This window comes from Sphaerodactylus townsendi, linkage group LG02, assembly GCF_021028975.2.
Source record: "Sphaerodactylus townsendi isolate TG3544 linkage group LG02, MPM_Stown_v2.3, whole genome shotgun sequence".
In the NCBI taxonomy this organism is placed as follows: Eukaryota; Metazoa; Chordata; class Lepidosauria; order Squamata; family Sphaerodactylidae; genus Sphaerodactylus; species Sphaerodactylus townsendi.
Window position 1 is genome coordinate 15,432,536 of NC_059426.1, and position 15,110 is coordinate 15,447,645.

Sequence of the window (15,110 nt, forward strand, 5' to 3'; positions counted from 1 at the left end):
CACCCCCCCCCCCCCCCACCCCCCCCCCCCCCCACCCCCCCCCCCCCCCACCCCCCCCCCCCCCCACCCCCCCCCCCCCCCACCCCCCCCCCCCCCCACCCCCCCCCCCCCCCACCCCCCCCCCCCCCCACCCCCCCCCCCCCCCACCCCCCCCCCCCCCCACCCCCCCCCCCCCCCACCCCCCCCCCCCCCCACCCCCCCCCCCCCCCACCCCCCCCCCCCCCCACCCCCCCCCCCCCCCACCCCCCCCCCCCCCCACCCCCCCCCCCCCCCACCCCCCCCCCCCCCCACCCCCCCCCCCCCCCACCCCCCCCCCCCCCCACCCCCCCCCCCCCCCACCCCCCCCCCCCCCCACCCCCCCCCCCCCCCACCCCCCCCCCCCCCCACCCCCCCCCCCCCCCACCCCCCCCCCCCCCCACCCCCCCCCCCCCCCACCCCCCCCCCCCCCCACCCCCCCCCCCCCCCACCCCCCCCCCCCCCCACCCCCCCCCCCCCCCACCCCCCCCCCCCCCCACCCCCCCCCCCCCCCACCCCCCCCCCCCCCCACCCCCCCCCCCCCCCACCCCCCCCCCCCCCCACCCCCCCCCCCCCCCACCCCCCCCCCCCCCCACCCCCCCCCCCCCCCACCCCCCCCCCCCCCCACCCCCCCCCCCCCCCACCCCCCCCCCCCCCCACCCCCCCCCCCCCCCACCCCCCCCCCCCCCCACCCCCCCCCCCCCCCACCCCCCCCCCCCCCCACCCCCCCCCCCCCCCACCCCCCCCCCCCCCCACCCCCCCCCCCCCCCACCCCCCCCCCCCCCCACCCCCCCCCCCCCCCACCCCCCCCCCCCCCCACCCCCCCCCCCCCCCACCCCCCCCCCCCCCCACCCCCCCCCCCCCCCACCCCCCCCCCCCCCCACCCCCCCCCCCCCCCACCCCCCCCCCCCCCCACCCCCCCCCCCCCCCACCCCCCCCCCCCCCCACCCCCCCCCCCCCCCACCCCCCCCCCCCCCCACCCCCCCCCCCCCCCACCCCCCCCCCCCCCCACCCCCCCCCCCCCCCACCCCCCCCCCCCCCCACCCCCCCCCCCCCCCACCCCCCCCCCCCCCCACCCCCCCCCCCCCCCACCCCCCCCCCCCCCCACCCCCCCCCCCCCCCACCCCCCCCCCCCCCCACCCCCCCCCCCCCCCACCCCCCCCCCCCCCCACCCCCCCCCCCCCCCACCCCCCCCCCCCCCCACCCCCCCCCCCCCCCACCCCCCCCCCCCCCCACCCCCCCCCCCCCCCACCCCCCCCCCCCCCCACCCCCCCCCCCCCCCACCCCCCCCCCCCCCCACCCCCCCCCCCCCCCACCCCCCCCCCCCCCCACCCCCCCCCCCCCCCACCCCCCCCCCCCCCCACCCCCCCCCCCCCCCACCCCCCCCCCCCCCCACCCCCCCCCCCCCCCACCCCCCCCCCCCCCCACCCCCCCCCCCCCCCACCCCCCCCCCCCCCCACCCCCCCCCCCCCCCACCCCCCCCCCCCCCCACCCCCCCCCCCCCCCACCCCCCCCCCCCCCCACCCCCCCCCCCCCCCACCCCCCCCCCCCCCCACCCCCCCCCCCCCCCACCCCCCCCCCCCCCCACCCCCCCCCCCCCCCACCCCCCCCCCCCCCCACCCCCCCCCCCCCCCACCCCCCCCCCCCCCCACCCCCCCCCCCCCCCACCCCCCCCCCCCCCCACCCCCCCCCCCCCCCACCCCCCCCCCCCCCCACCCCCCCCCCCCCCCACCCCCCCCCCCCCCCACCCCCCCCCCCCCCCACCCCCCCCCCCCCCCACCCCCCCCCCCCCCCACCCCCCCCCCCCCCCACCCCCCCCCCCCCCCACCCCCCCCCCCCCCCACCCCCCCCCCCCCCCACCCCCCCCCCCCCCCACCCCCCCCCCCCCCCACCCCCCCCCCCCCCCACCCCCCCCCCCCCCCACCCCCCCCCCCCCCCACCCCCCCCCCCCCCCACCCCCCCCCCCCCCCACCCCCCCCCCCCCCCACCCCCCCCCCCCCCCACCCCCCCCCCCCCCCACCCCCCCCCCCCCCCACCCCCCCCCCCCCCCACCCCCCCCCCCCCCCACCCCCCCCCCCCCCCACCCCCCCCCCCCCCCACCCCCCCCCCCCCCCACCCCCCCCCCCCCCCACCCCCCCCCCCCCCCACCCCCCCCCCCCCCCACCCCCCCCCCCCCCCACCCCCCCCCCCCCCCACCCCCCCCCCCCCCCACCCCCCCCCCCCCCCACCCCCCCCCCCCCCCACCCCCCCCCCCCCCCACCCCCCCCCCCCCCCACCCCCCCCCCCCCCCACCCCCCCCCCCCCCCACCCCCCCCCCCCCCCACCCCCCCCCCCCCCCACCCCCCCCCCCCCCCACCCCCCCCCCCCCCCACCCCCCCCCCCCCCCACCCCCCCCCCCCCCCACCCCCCCCCCCCCCCACCCCCCCCCCCCCCCACCCCCCCCCCCCCCCACCCCCCCCCCCCCCCACCCCCCCCCCCCCCCACCCCCCCCCCCCCCCACCCCCCCCCCCCCCCACCCCCCCCCCCCCCCACCCCCCCCCCCCCCCACCCCCCCCCCCCCCCACCCCCCCCCCCCCCCACCCCCCCCCCCCCCCACCCCCCCCCCCCCCCACCCCCCCCCCCCCCCACCCCCCCCCCCCCCCACCCCCCCCCCCCCCCACCCCCCCCCCCCCCCACCCCCCCCCCCCCCCACCCCCCCCCCCCCCCACCCCCCCCCCCCCCCACCCCCCCCCCCCCCCACCCCCCCCCCCCCCCACCCCCCCCCCCCCCCACCCCCCCCCCCCCCCACCCCCCCCCCCCCCCACCCCCCCCCCCCCCCACCCCCCCCCCCCCCCACCCCCCCCCCCCCCCACCCCCCCCCCCCCCCACCCCCCCCCCCCCCCACCCCCCCCCCCCCCCACCCCCCCCCCCCCCCACCCCCCCCCCCCCCCACCCCCCCCCCCCCCCACCCCCCCCCCCCCCCACCCCCCCCCCCCCCCACCCCCCCCCCCCCCCACCCCCCCCCCCCCCCACCCCCCCCCCCCCCCACCCCCCCCCCCCCCCACCCCCCCCCCCCCCCACCCCCCCCCCCCCCCACCCCCCCCCCCCCCCACCCCCCCCCCCCCCCACCCCCCCCCCCCCCCACCCCCCCCCCCCCCCACCCCCCCCCCCCCCCACCCCCCCCCCCCCCCACCCCCCCCCCCCCCCACCCCCCCCCCCCCCCACCCCCCCCCCCCCCCACCCCCCCCCCCCCCCACCCCCCCCCCCCCCCACCCCCCCCCCCCCCCACCCCCCCCCCCCCCCACCCCCCCCCCCCCCCACCCCCCCCCCCCCCCACCCCCCCCCCCCCCCACCCCCCCCCCCCCCCACCCCCCCCCCCCCCCACCCCCCCCCCCCCCCACCCCCCCCCCCCCCCACCCCCCCCCCCCCCCACCCCCCCCCCCCCCCACCCCCCCCCCCCCCCACCCCCCCCCCCCCCCACCCCCCCCCCCCCCCACCCCCCCCCCCCCCCACCCCCCCCCCCCCCCACCCCCCCCCCCCCCCACCCCCCCCCCCCCCCACCCCCCCCCCCCCCCACCCCCCCCCCCCCCCACCCCCCCCCCCCCCCACCCCCCCCCCCCCCCACCCCCCCCCCCCCCCACCCCCCCCCCCCCCCACCCCCCCCCCCCCCCACCCCCCCCCCCCCCCACCCCCCCCCCCCCCCACCCCCCCCCCCCCCCACCCCCCCCCCCCCCCACCCCCCCCCCCCCCCACCCCCCCCCCCCCCCACCCCCCCCCCCCCCCACCCCCCCCCCCCCCCACCCCCCCCCCCCCCCACCCCCCCCCCCCCCCACCCCCCCCCCCCCCCACCCCCCCCCCCCCCCACCCCCCCCCCCCCCCACCCCCCCCCCCCCCCACCCCCCCCCCCCCCCACCCCCCCCCCCCCCCACCCCCCCCCCCCCCCACCCCCCCCCCCCCCCACCCCCCCCCCCCCCCACCCCCCCCCCCCCCCACCCCCCCCCCCCCCCACCCCCCCCCCCCCCCACCCCCCCCCCCCCCCACCCCCCCCCCCCCCCACCCCCCCCCCCCCCCACCCCCCCCCCCCCCCACCCCCCCCCCCCCCCACCCCCCCCCCCCCCCACCCCCCCCCCCCCCCACCCCCCCCCCCCCCCACCCCCCCCCCCCCCCACCCCCCCCCCCCCCCACCCCCCCCCCCCCCCACCCCCCCCCCCCCCCACCCCCCCCCCCCCCCACCCCCCCCCCCCCCCACCCCCCCCCCCCCCCACCCCCCCCCCCCCCCACCCCCCCCCCCCCCCACCCCCCCCCCCCCCCACCCCCCCCCCCCCCCACCCCCCCCCCCCCCCACCCCCCCCCCCCCCCACCCCCCCCCCCCCCCACCCCCCCCCCCCCCCACCCCCCCCCCCCCCCACCCCCCCCCCCCCCCACCCCCCCCCCCCCCCACCCCCCCCCCCCCCCACCCCCCCCCCCCCCCACCCCCCCCCCCCCCCACCCCCCCCCCCCCCCACCCCCCCCCCCCCCCACCCCCCCCCCCCCCCACCCCCCCCCCCCCCCACCCCCCCCCCCCCCCACCCCCCCCCCCCCCCACCCCCCCCCCCCCCCACCCCCCCCCCCCCCCACCCCCCCCCCCCCCCACCCCCCCCCCCCCCCACCCCCCCCCCCCCCCACCCCCCCCCCCCCCCACCCCCCCCCCCCCCCACCCCCCCCCCCCCCCACCCCCCCCCCCCCCCACCCCCCCCCCCCCCCACCCCCCCCCCCCCCCACCCCCCCCCCCCCCCACCCCCCCCCCCCCCCACCCCCCCCCCCCCCCACCCCCCCCCCCCCCCACCCCCCCCCCCCCCCACCCCCCCCCCCCCCCACCCCCCCCCCCCCCCACCCCCCCCCCCCCCCACCCCCCCCCCCCCCCACCCCCCCCCCCCCCCACCCCCCCCCCCCCCCACCCCCCCCCCCCCCCACCCCCCCCCCCCCCCACCCCCCCCCCCCCCCACCCCCCCCCCCCCCCACCCCCCCCCCCCCCCACCCCCCCCCCCCCCCACCCCCCCCCCCCCCCACCCCCCCCCCCCCCCACCCCCCCCCCCCCCCACCCCCCCCCCCCCCCACCCCCCCCCCCCCCCACCCCCCCCCCCCCCCACCCCCCCCCCCCCCCACCCCCCCCCCCCCCCACCCCCCCCCCCCCCCACCCCCCCCCCCCCCCACCCCCCCCCCCCCCCACCCCCCCCCCCCCCCACCCCCCCCCCCCCCCACCCCCCCCCCCCCCCACCCCCCCCCCCCCCCACCCCCCCCCCCCCCCACCCCCCCCCCCCCCCACCCCCCCCCCCCCCCACCCCCCCCCCCCCCCACCCCCCCCCCCCCCCACCCCCCCCCCCCCCCACCCCCCCCCCCCCCCACCCCCCCCCCCCCCCACCCCCCCCCCCCCCCACCCCCCCCCCCCCCCACCCCCCCCCCCCCCCACCCCCCCCCCCCCCCACCCCCCCCCCCCCCCACCCCCCCCCCCCCCCACCCCCCCCCCCCCCCACCCCCCCCCCCCCCCACCCCCCCCCCCCCCCACCCCCCCCCCCCCCCACCCCCCCCCCCCCCCACCCCCCCCCCCCCCCACCCCCCCCCCCCCCCACCCCCCCCCCCCCCCACCCCCCCCCCCCCCCACCCCCCCCCCCCCCCACCCCCCCCCCCCCCCACCCCCCCCCCCCCCCACCCCCCCCCCCCCCCACCCCCCCCCCCCCCCACCCCCCCCCCCCCCCACCCCCCCCCCCCCCCACCCCCCCCCCCCCCCACCCCCCCCCCCCCCCACCCCCCCCCCCCCCCACCCCCCCCCCCCCCCACCCCCCCCCCCCCCCACCCCCCCCCCCCCCCACCCCCCCCCCCCCCCACCCCCCCCCCCCCCCACCCCCCCCCCCCCCCACCCCCCCCCCCCCCCACCCCCCCCCCCCCCCACCCCCCCCCCCCCCCACCCCCCCCCCCCCCCACCCCCCCCCCCCCCCACCCCCCCCCCCCCCCACCCCCCCCCCCCCCCACCCCCCCCCCCCCCCACCCCCCCCCCCCCCCACCCCCCCCCCCCCCCACCCCCCCCCCCCCCCACCCCCCCCCCCCCCCACCCCCCCCCCCCCCCACCCCCCCCCCCCCCCACCCCCCCCCCCCCCCACCCCCCCCCCCCCCCACCCCCCCCCCCCCCCACCCCCCCCCCCCCCCACCCCCCCCCCCCCCCACCCCCCCCCCCCCCCACCCCCCCCCCCCCCCACCCCCATGTGTGGGAGTGCACAGGCTAATCTGAATTCCCCAGAAAAGCCTCCACAACTCAAGCGGCAGAGCTGGGAATCAAACCCAGTTCCTCCAGATCAGAGTGCACCTGCTCTTAGCCACTGCTTTTAGCCACTACGCCACTGCTGCTCCTGGATTTATACTCCACCTTTCTCTCCTGTAAGGAGACGCAAAGGGGCTTACAAATTATGTTCCCTTCCTCTCCCCATTAACAGACACCTTTGTGAGGTAGCTGGGGCTGAGAGAATTCTGAGAGAACTGTGACTGGCCCAAGGTCACCCAGCAGGCTTCATGTGGAGGAGTGGGGAAACAAATCCAGTTCAGCAGATAAGAGTCTACCGCTCATGTGGAGTAGTGGAGAATCAAACCCAGTTCTCCCCGTTAGAGTCCACCGTTCTTAACCACTACACCACTCTAGTAAAGGAGAATTTCTCTGTAACAATGGCTGTATTTTCATGGATTCATTGGGTCAACTGGATTTGTTAACTTCCAAGCAACAGTTGAAGACTGAAAGCAAGAGACAGAGGGAATCATACTCCGAGTTTATCCATTATCATGGAACGTTGAGGGGTGGTTTAATAGGATAAAAAAAAATCCCACTCTCTGTAATTTTCTGTCTAAATAGAATATATTGATACAAGAAAGAACAGGGAAGCAAATCCAGTTCACCAGATAAGAGTCCGCTGCTCATATGGAGGAATGGGGAATCAAACAAACCCGGCTCTCCAGTGCTCTTAAACACCTATACCACCCTGGCTGTCCCATCACTATCACTTTAAATGATAACATTTACCCAGAGGCCATTGGTGCTATCTGCAGTATAGGGAATCCCCGGGCTATGTTATATGTTCTTTTAGCACAGGCTAAAAACGGTCTCGGGGAGATCCCGAGCTTCTCGTATAGCTCACAGGAAACATGTGACATTCCTGGGGGGGGGAGACACACCCGCAACGTTGGAGAATGACAGGGGAACCCAATCCATGCAATGTGCTGGCAACGGCCGCCGTTTTGCTTCCAGCGCATACTTGGCGGAGGGCTCCCCTTCAACTCTGCCCTCTTCCTAAGCGCCCGCCTGATCCTCTCCCATTTCCTTGTCCTGCTTCTAGTAAGCAAAACCTGGGAATGTCAATATGGAACTGTGGACCTGAAACCCAAAGCCGAAGGAGGTCTACTTCTAGGGATCGTTGACAACTGCTACGATAAGAAAGCTCTAAGGCAACTGATGCGTCAGCTCTGCCAACGATGGGTTGGCAAGCCATACGTGCAGGAAATAAGGGCTTGGGTGGATGTTCAACAGAACCACTTATACTGCGGGTTGGGATAACCAGAGGAACATCCCCCCCACTCCCTCTGCGCTCGCGCGCGCGCACACACACACACACACAGTTCCATTACTGTTCTGTGGGTATCTGCAGCAGCATCAAGAGCTTTCTGGCACACAGTGCATTATCGACACTTGCGTGCCCTCCAGAGGATTGATAAATCATCCCCCCAAAAGAATCACGACCCAGCCACTTCGCAGCCAAATTGATCTGGGGGCAGCAGGCTTTTACGTTAATGCATTCTTCTGCATTATGAATCGGGCAGGAGCGAAACTGCAGGAGGAGGAAAAGGCAGCAGGAAATATGGGCGTGGTTAGGGTCCCCTAAGAAATGCAGGAGATTTATGCATGCGCTACCCTGTTTCCCCGAATATAAGACATCCCCGGAAAATAAGACGTAGTAGAGGTTTTGCTGAAGTGCGAAATATAAGGCATCCCCCAAAAGTAAGACGTAGCAAAGTTTTTGTTTGGAAGCATGCCTGACGAACAGAATACAGAAATATAAGACATCCCCTGAAAATAAGACATAGCGCATCTTTGGGAGCAAAAATTAATATAAGACACTGTCTTATATTCGGGGAAACACGGTACTTGATCTGAATCAGGGGTCTAGAGAGTGGGAGGAGCTTTTGTGGTGTGAGCGAGTGAAGCCAGGGAGGAGCTACACAACCCAAAGAAAATCTTATGCATACGGATCAGCTTCTCTTTCCCTGCAAAGGGGGAGAAAAGGACAGACTTCAACAGGTTTCAGAAACCGTGGGGATTCTCTGATCTGAGGACGGGCGAGTGCCAAAGAGGGGAAAATGTGTGCCTAACTGGGAATCCAACCCAAAGAGAACATGTGCTCAATGTGAAGGAGACCACAAGTGCACCAATGGCCCAGGTCCTTCACCGTTCAGAAATTCCAAAATCCAGAGAGAAACTCGGCTGGGAAGAATGTCCAAACACCTCCTTCATCGACTCCGGTGAACAAGCACCTTACACACTTGCGCAAAAAAAGGCTGATGTCATACGCAGAAGCAGAGAGGGGGGTTTATTCTGGCCATTGTACTCATCGTCCATTGCCAAAAACGGAGGCTCTGGCCAGCAGTTTTAATGTCTGCCCTGTCAGCACCAGTGTCCATTTGACGTAATTGGTGTTTCAAAGAACAGAAAGCTCTTTTACACGAATTTAGTGACCCGGGGGGGTGGGTTTCTTGGCATTTGGAATCAAAGCAAGCATTACTTGCACGGAAGCATACATCCCTGCAAGAGACTTACAGGTAGGACCAGAGGTGGGATCCAGCAGGTTCTCACAGGTTCCCGAGAGTAGGTGACTAATTATTTGTGTGTGCCAAGAGGGGGTTACTAATTGGTGATTTTTGCCTTAGTTACGCCCCTCCTCTCAGCAGTAGCGCGCAGAACTTGAAGCAGTCTAGCAGGAGGTGCGCCGGCGCGCGTGGCAGCCTGCGCCTGCGTGCATTCGTTTCCCGCCCAAGAACCGGCGCAGCGGCTGCATCCTTGCCACAGCCCCGCCCAGGAATGCCCCGTCCCCGGAATGCCTGGCCACGCCCCCACCGTGCCCCGCCCAGCCCCATTGGCGCTACGCCACAGTTTGAATCCCACCACCATGGAAACCTGTTACTAAAATTTTTGGATCCCACCACTGGGTAGGACTGACAGTCTACAGTAGTGGTTGGAGATCTCCTGGGATCACAACTGATCTCCAGGCAACAGAGATCCATTCACCTGGAGAAAATGACTGCTTTGGAAGATGGTTATACCTCATTATATCTTCCCCAAACCCTCCCTTCCTCAGAATCGACTCCCAAATTTCTGGGTAAATCCCAGCCCAGAGCTAGAAACTCTGTTGAAAAGGCAGTCCTAAACTCTGACCTGTATGACCCAGACTAGCATGGTCTTGTCACATCTTGGAAGTTTAGCAGGGTTTGGACTTGAATGGGAGACACCCCCCCCCCCCAAGGAATATTGGAGTCCCTGTGCAGAGACAGCCAATGGCAAATTACCTCCAAATTTCTCCTGCCTTCAAAAATGAACAGGGTCACCATAAATCAGCTGCAACTTGACTGCAGTTTTCCACTTTTCAATGTCAATTGAAATCAACGGGTTTAGAAGGGTCAGAAGGGTTTAGAAGGGTCAAACTCTGGATAAGCCCACCCAGTTAATTTTTCCCTCTTCAGTTAGATGAAGAGTTGCTTAGACTGGCAAGAAAACCATGGACAATTTTTGCCATTATGTTTTCCAACCTCTGAAACCAAGACTAGGTTATTCTTTTAAGTTAAGATGCCCCGCTGTGGAGACGTGTGATTAACCTTCCCCCCCCCCCCCAAAAAAAAAAGACGTAAGGGTTTAAGATAGCATGGAATGCCCCCTGCCTGAACAAGGCATTTGGATTTTTCACCATTTACAGAGAGCACGTGAAGGAGCCCTCCACAGAAATATCCTTGCATTTCTTACAGATTCGTATTTAACTGAAACAGCCAATGGGTTTTATGTTGCACTACCCTGTTTCCCCGAATATAAGACATCCCCTAAAAATAAGACACAGTAGAGGTTTTGCTGAAGTGCGAAATATAAGGCATCCCCCGAAAGTAAGACATAGCAAAGTTTTTGTTTGGAAGCATGCCCGACGAACAGAACACAGAAAAATAAGACATCCCCTGAAAATAAGACAGAGCGCATCTTTGGGAGCAAAAATATATATAAGACACTGTCTTATATTCGGGGAAACACGGTAGTTATTAATATTCCCTGTATGGGCAAACCACATTAATTCAAGAACATGAACTGTCCATAATGCCCCAAAGATTTTCAGGATTCCATGATTTCAGCAGTATCAGAAAACTGCTTGAATTTGGAGGGGAGATGGCATTTATTTTATTTTTCAAAGTAACTGCCCACTTGGTGTCGGGGCATATAGATTTTTTTAGCTCCTGATCAGCAAAACAAGTCAGAAATAATATGATATGGAGGAGCGCACCTGAAAAGTCTTCTGGCAAACAGTGAGATGCGAGCCCAGTAACACCTTACAGAGTTTCAAGGTGCATGTTTTTGAGAGTCAAAAACTCTCCAGCAGACACAGAGAAAGAATGGTTGCAATGGTTCCTATAAAGGAATCCGATTCAGTGACCACTGGTGGAAATTATTATGCCTTCTAATGCTGCCATCTAGTGTTAAAACATTGCCTGCATGCACGACTTGCCGCTGGACCATTATGCTGTCTTCCCATCGAGATAGGATGATAAATGACCACATTTCCAAGCACTGGTGGTAACTCTAAATACTGCTGTCCTAAGAACATAAGAACTAGCCTGCTGGATCAGACCAGAGTCCATCTAGTCCAGAACTCTGCTACTCGCAGTGGCCCACCAGGTGCCTTTGGGAGCTCACATGCAGGATGTGAAAGCAATGGCCTTCTGCTGCTGCTGCTCCTGAGCACCTGGTCTGCTCAGGCATTTGCAATCTCAGATCAAGGAGGATCAAGATTGATAGCCATAGATTGACTTCTCCTCCATAAATCTGTCCCCTTTAAATCTATCCAGGTTAGTGGCCATCGCCACCTCCTGTGGCAGCATATTCCAAACACCAATCACACGTTGCGTGAAGAAATGTTTCCTTTTATTAGTCCGAATTCTTCCCCTCAGCATTTTCAATGTAGGCCCCCTAGTTTTAGTATTGTGAGAAAGAGAGAAAAAATTCTCTCTGTTGACATTTTCTACCCCATGCATAATTTTATAGACTTCAATCATATCCCCTCTCAGACGTCTCCTCTCCAAACTAAAGAGTCCCAAACACTGCAGCCTCTCCTCATAAGGAAGGTGCTCCAATCCCTCAATCATCCTCGTTGCCCTTCTCTGCACTTTTTCTATCTCTTTGATAGTAAGAGATAGAAATTTCTATCTCTCCTGAAAGGAATAGATGGCTGACGGTCAGTACTCTGAGGATAGGATACACTTTACTGAGTGAGGGTTGTGACTGGCCCCAGTGCTTCTCTTTACAGGCAAAGCCGGATGGCTGAGTGAGTATCAGATGAAATATAGCCACCCACTGGGAATAACAATGAAGATAGCAAGGTCAATAGGTGAATGCATCTGAAAAGAAGTTTCCTTCTATTGACCTTGCTATCTTCATTGTTACTCCCAGGCTACAGACTTCTTTGTGACTCACATACCAGGCTACTCTATTCAGAGGGCCTCACCTTTTGACCTCACAGTATATATACTCCACTTGCTTTCCATTCCTACTATCAGATCCTCTGAAGATGCCAGCCACAGATGCAGGCGAAACGTCAGAGGAGAGAATGCTGCTAGAACACGGCCATACAGCCCGGAAACCACAAAGCCCCCCAGTGATTTCGGCCGTGAAAGCCTTCGACAATACAAAGCAATGTGTTTCCTGTTCCTTTCTCAGGGGTTTGGGATGATTGCAGTGGTGGGATTCAAATAATTTAACTGGTTGTTTACAAGCACCATTTTAACAACCGTTTCTGCCGAAATGGTGCGAACCGGCTGAATCCCACCACTGGATAATTGGCAGGACCAGCAGAGGAAAACAGAAAGCAACCAGTAGACAAGTTAAGAAGAAGAGTTTGGATTCATGCCCTGCCTTTCTCTCCGTAAGGAGACTCAAAGGGGCTTACAAACTCCTTCCCTATCTCTCCCCTCAGCAGACACCTCGTGAGGTAGGTGGGGCTGAGAGAGTTCAGAAAGATCTGGAGGAACCGGGTTTGATTCCCAGCTCTGCCGCTTGAGTTGTGGAGGCTTATCTGGGGAATTCAGATTAGCCTGTGCACTCCCACACATGCCAGCTGGGTGACCTTGGGCTAGTCACAGCTTCTCGGAGCTCTCTCAGCCCCACCTACCTCACAGGGTGTTTGTTGTGAGGGGGGAAGGGCAAGGAGATTGTAAGCCCCCTTGGGTCTCCTGCAAGAGAGAAAGGGGGGATATAAATCCAAACTCTTCTTCTTCTTCTGTGACTGTCCCAAGGTCATCCAGCAGGCTTCATTTTGAGGAGTGGGGAAACAAACCCAGTCCACCAGATAAGAGTCCACCGCTCACATGCAGGAGTGTGGAATCAAACCTGGTTCTCCGTATTAGAGTCCACCAGCTCTTAACCACTGCACCCTGCTGGCATCGCATTAGATATTTCAGCACAGAGGCACAAATTTGCCTAAGATGCAAATTAGGTAGCCTGTTCCTGGCACACAAGTCAAGTTCATAATCAATATGTTTGAGGTCAGCAACCTTTTGTAACTGAAGGACCAAGGATTCTCAACATTCAGGGCAAGAGAGAACCCCTGTAAGGCCTATTGGCCTCGCCGAAATTATTTATTTATTTATTTTTTATTTATTGTTTCGATTTATAAACCGCCCCATCCCCTGGGGGCTCTGGGCGGTGAACAACATTCACATATACAATTAATTAAATCGATAACAACAATATAATACTAAAAACCATTAAAAGCTACTTAAAAACAGCGGTTAGCATCATAATAGGTGCCCTATTATGGCCAATTCAATTTAGATCACCCCAGTAAAAGAAAAGGGAGGGGTCAGGTTCCTCTCTGGGAGGATAATAGGTGGTAAAGTGTAACAGATGGTATGTGCGCAAGAAGATGCAGGGGGGGAAGGAGAGGGGTAGGGGGAAGGGGGCGCCACTCAGCGACTGGACGCTCCAAAGGCCCGGTGGAACAACTCGGTCTTACAGGCCCTGCGGAACTCATCAAGGTCCCGCAGGGCCCGGACAGCTGGAGGAAGAGTGTTCCCGCAGGCTGGGGCCAGGAGCCGTAAAGGTCCTGGCCCGTGTGGAAACCAACATCATGGAGGGGCCAGGGACCGCCAGCAAAGTGGCCTCTGCTGATCGCAGAGGCCGAGTAGGGGCATATGGGGGTATCGCGGTCTCTCCGAATCACACGAGGGTCCCCAGGCCACGCGGCGTAAAGGCCTTAAAGGTTAAAACCCACACCTTGAAGATGATTCGGAATTCCACTGGGAAGCCAGTGCAGCTGGCTAGCACTGGGGTTGAATATGATCACAGAGAAGCCCCCCCTGTGAGCAAACGCGCCGCTGCATGTTGGACCTGTTTCAGTTTCCAAACCAGGCGCAAGGGAAGGCCCGCGTAGAGCGAGTTACAATAGTCAAGCCTGGAGGTGACCGTTGCATGTATCACAGTGGCCAGGTCTGCCTGAGAGAGGAAGGGGGCCAGCCGCCGGGCCTGTCGAAGATGGAAAAATGCAGTCCGGGTTACAAGGGCCACCTGGGTCTCCATTGAAAGAGACGAATCCAGGTGGACCCCCAGACTGCGGACAGAGGGGGCCGGTGCCAAAATGGTCCCCTACCACTCCGGCGGCTGGAAATCCCCTGCCTCCCCCCTGCGGCCCAGCCAAAGGATCTCCGTCTTCGATGGATTCAGTTTCAGCCTGCTCTGCTGTAACCAACCAGCGACCGCCTCCAAACAATGCTGTAGAGCTGCAGGGGCCGTGACAGCTCCCCCCTCCATCAACAGAATGAGCTGAGTGTCATCAGCGTACTGGTGACAAATCAGCCCAAAGCTCCGTACCAGCTGAGCAAGTGGTCGCATATAGATGTTAAATAATAGCGGGGACAGCAGTATTATACATGTGAATGTAACTGCTCATTAACATGTTGATTAATATATCCATAACGTTTCCTCAGCGAGTCCGATGGCACAGAATGGTAAGCTGCTGTACTGCAGTCAAAGCTCTGTTCGCGACCTAAGTTCGATCCTGATGGATGTCAGTTTCAGGTAGCCAGGTAAAGGCTTGACTCAGCCTTCCATTCTTCTAAGCCCAGTAAACTGACTGCTTTCTGGGAGTAAAGTATAGATGACTGGGGAAGACACTGGCAAACCACCCCATAAACAAAGTATGCCCAATAAGAGTCCTGATGCCCCAAAAGCAGCTTCCTTTATTAGGAAGGTCTTACAAAGAGGAATAAATGTACACAGGATCGCTGGCATAAATGTGTACATGGTTCCCACCTGGAATACTGGTCATCTTGGTCATTTCCCCATCTTGGAACTTGTCTCTAAGAAGCCCAATCAGATACTGTTGGTAAGCATAGCTAAGTTTTCTGTCTTACCTTCTTGTTTTGGTATGTGTTCCCTGGCTTTTGTGTTGATTTTTTTTAATGATGGGTGGTAAATATTTTAAACTGCCTTGAGTATATCCCATAAAGAAGAAGAAGAGTTTGGATTTATATCCCCCCTTTCTCTCCTGCAGGAGACTCAAAGGGGCTTACAATCTCCTTGCCCTTCCCCCCCTCACAACAAACACCCTGTGAGGAAGGGGGGGGCTGAGAGAGCTCCGAGAAGCTGTGACTAGCCCAAGGTCTCCCAGCTGGCGTGTGTGGGAATGCACAGGCTAATCTGAATTCCCCAGATAAGCCTCCACAGCTCAGGTGACAGAGCTGGGAATCAAACCCGGTTCCTCTAGATTAGATACACGAGCTCTTAACCTCCTATGCCACTGCTGGTGGGGCAATTTAAAAAATTGTGGGTCCAATAGCATGCTCATAGAAGTTCA